A 3,517-nucleotide genomic window follows, 5' to 3' on the forward strand; every position below is an offset into this window, starting at 1 on the left:
TGGGTCCTTGAGAGTTAGTTGCAACATAAGATCCTTTAGGAACCCAAATTTTTCTAACTTTCTGTACATTTTTTTTTAAAACAATCATATGATAAATGACCATATTTACCACAATTGTAGCATTTAGGTAATGCATTAGCAGAATTTCTATTATGGTACAGATATCCTTTTGAAGATTTATTTTTCAAACATTTGAGAGCTGTGTTTTCATCAAGTAATTTCTGCACAACATCAAACTTATTATCCAGCTCCAATTTTAAAACTTCAAAATCTATTTTTGAGTGCTCTAACTCAATTTGCAAAATATTTCTATTCTCAAAAACAGAATTGAATTCTTGTCTCATCTTATCCAAATCATTTTCAAGATATGTAGCCTTTTTCTTTAATGTTTTGTGTTTTGAAAAAGTTTTTCAAATTCATCATAAAGGCTATCATATTCATCTTGTAAATCATCAATAGAAATGTCACAGGGGGATGAGGATACCTCGGTTTCATCATCTTGTGCCATCAAGCAGAGGTTTGCTCTTTCCTCAGATTTTTCATCTTCAGCTTCAGAGCTTGAAGTGTCAGTGTCCGACCATGCAGCTACTACCATTGCTTTCTTGGATTTCTTATTTTTCTTTGGTGTCTCATCTTTCAGCAATAGACATTCTAACTTGAAGTGGCCAGGTGTTTTGCATTCGTAGCAAATTAACTCCTCCTTTTTGATGGAGTCATTTTTGTTTCTAAATTTCCATGAAGCACCTTGATCTTTTCTAAAGCCTCTTCTAGCTAGTCTCCGATTTCTTCTGCCCATAAGCTTTTTGAATTTTCTTGCAACCAGAGCTAACTCTTCATCATTATCGCATGACAGCTCTTTCAGCTCTTCTTCAAGGATGCTGTCTTTAAGTGCAATGCTCTTTTTCTTTTCCTGTACTTCCCTTTTATCTTCTTCTTCTTCGTATTTAAGCTCCAGCTCATGAGTTAGGAGAGAGCCACAAATCTCATCTAAGGTGATAACATGTAGATATTTTTCCTCTCATATTGCAATCACTTTAGTCTTCCAATTTTTTGGTAGACTCTTAAGTAGTCTCTTTACTAATTCATGTTCAAGAATAGGCTTGCCTAGCTAACTCAATTTATTTGTGATATTTGTAAACCTATCAAACATGCTGGTGATGTCTTCACCAGGCTCCATTTTGAACATTTCATAGTTATGTTTTAAGAGGGCAATTTTGGACTCCTTTACTTTAGAAGTCCCTTCATGGACTATTCTAAGTTTCTCCCATACTTGTTTAGCTGTTGTACAGCTTGAGACTTTGTTAAATTCAGTGGGAGTCAAGGCACAATGTAATGTGTTGATGGCTTTAAAATTTACTTGAACTTTCTTAGTCTCAGCCTCGGTTCATTTAGACCTTGGCTTGGGCATCAACTTATTTGTTACCACATTCATGGTTGAGGGCATAAAGGGTCCATCAGTTATGACGTTCCACATTTCATAGTCTATAGCTCTAATATAGATTGACATCCTACTACTCCAATAAAAGTAATTAGAGTCATCAAACAGAGGTGGTCTGTTTGTTGATTGTCCCTCAGCCACTACTGATTTTAGTTGAGCCATTTGAATCCTCCCAAAAGGTGTTAGACCTTAATAACAGGGAACTAGCTCTGATACCATTTGTTGGTCCCAATTATATGTGTTAGAGGGGGGTGAATAGTAGAAATCGGCTCTTAACAAGATAAGGAATTAATTTTCAGAACAAAGAAAATAAAAATAGAGAACAATGCACAGCAATTTAGAGTGGTTTGATCCAAGACCTACATCCACTACCTTGATTATCCAACCGAGGATTTTCTCAACAAATCCACTAAAAATCGGTGAAATTCACAAGCTTTCACTAAGCTTTACAATGGCTTTTACAAGGCTCAGCCAAAACCTTTTACACTAGTTTCTCATGGGCTAAACTAAAACCCAACACTTAACTTTTCAAAACTAAGTTAGAACCTTAACACCTTCAAGCACACCGGGCTTGAAACAACTTCTTAGAGTGACTCCCTCACTCTAAGAATAAAATAAGAAAAGTAGAAGAAAGTATCTATGATCACAAGTTGATCTAAATGGTACAAGGTTGAGTGCTGAATACAAGTACAAAAAATGATCGTTTGAGTGCAGCAAAGTGTGGAGAAGATTTCCTGATTTTTCTGCTCTATAAGGCTTAAATCTTCTCTCTAAACTCTAAAAAACTATCTTTTAATTGTTGGGAGACCCTTTTATACTTGGAGAAACATCTATTATGGTAATTTGACAGTTTTTTAGCCGTTGGAGACAATTGAGAGTCGATTCTAGCCATTACTCTATCTTTGAGTGCAGATTTCAAACTTGCAGGCAGAATGCTCTTAGTTGACTACCCGATATCTTAGTTGACTAGGTTATCTCTGTTTTCTGCTCTGTCTCTAGCAGTTCTGGCAATAAGCACTTAGTCAACTAGTCCATTTCTTGGTTGACTAAGTTGTCTCTGTTTCTCAAACTCTTCAGCCTGCCATTTCTCCAATTTGAATCTTGGCCAACCAATATTCTTCTTTATTCAACTAATGAGCTTCCTCCTTGTTAATCAATCATGTCTCATTATTTTTATCTCCCTTTTTCTTTTAATATACACTTTGAAGGATTGATTTATTAATTTCATACATTAATTTTCCTACACACTTGAGTAAAGGTATTTGACACAAATAAATGAGAATGTTTTACTATCATCAAAAACTATGGGAGTCAACAAAAAGGACTTTGAATGGAGTTAGTACCAAAAGATTCAAGAGTCTTAGTGAGAGTTGCTACCTATGCAGATAATGCCAAAAAAGCATTTACATCATGAATTCCAACTACTCTCTAATACTTTGATCACTCTACTAACCACTAGTACTTGTTTACAGCCATCTCTTCCAACAAATAGCATGCCTCATTAATTGATTTAGCTATTAAAGCTCTTCCTACAGCGGCATCAAAGGTAATCCGAACATGTCCACTTAAGCCATTGTAGAAGGTCTGCACCTGAAGCCACTTTGGAAGACTATGATGAAGACAACATCGAAGTAATTCTTTGTATCTTTCCCAAGCTTCATACAACGATTCAGAATCTTGCTGCATAAATGATGTGATATCATTCGTCACTTTCGCTGTCTTGGTTGGAGGAAAAAACTTAGCAAGGAACTTTTGAGCAAGATCATTCCATGTTGTTATTAAGCTAGTGGGGAGCACATTCAGCCATGCTTTCACTTTATCTCTCAATGAGAAAGGAAAGCCTCAAACGAATTACATCATTTGTGACACTATTGTGTTTGAACGTATTATAAATTTCTAAGAAGTTTGATATATGGCCATTTGGATCATCATTTGGAAAGCCCTTAAACTGGACTGAGGTTTAAATCATGGTGATCATAGCTGGCTTGATCTCAAAATTGTTTGCTTGAATAACTGGCCTTCGAATGCTTGATGGAATTCCTTGCACCAATGGAATAGCATAATCCCATAAGCAATGAC

General features: G+C 35.8%; 1 non-coding gene across 1 annotated transcript; it reads left to right on the forward strand.

Moving 5' to 3' along the window:
* The first annotated feature begins 3,044 nt into the window (after positions 1-3,044).
* LOC148763193 (small nucleolar RNA R71) lies at positions 3,045-3,151 on the forward strand. The gene has a single exon (XR_016026119.1). It is a non-coding gene; the product is annotated as a small nucleolar RNA R71 (small nucleolar RNA).
* Positions 3,152-3,517: the final 366 nt, after the last annotated feature.

The sequence above is a fragment of the Theobroma cacao genome, chromosome 4, assembly GCF_053813885.1.
Source record: "Theobroma cacao isolate CCN51 chromosome 4, ASM5381388v1, whole genome shotgun sequence".
Classification (NCBI taxonomy): domain Eukaryota; kingdom Viridiplantae; phylum Streptophyta; class Magnoliopsida; order Malvales; family Malvaceae; genus Theobroma; species Theobroma cacao.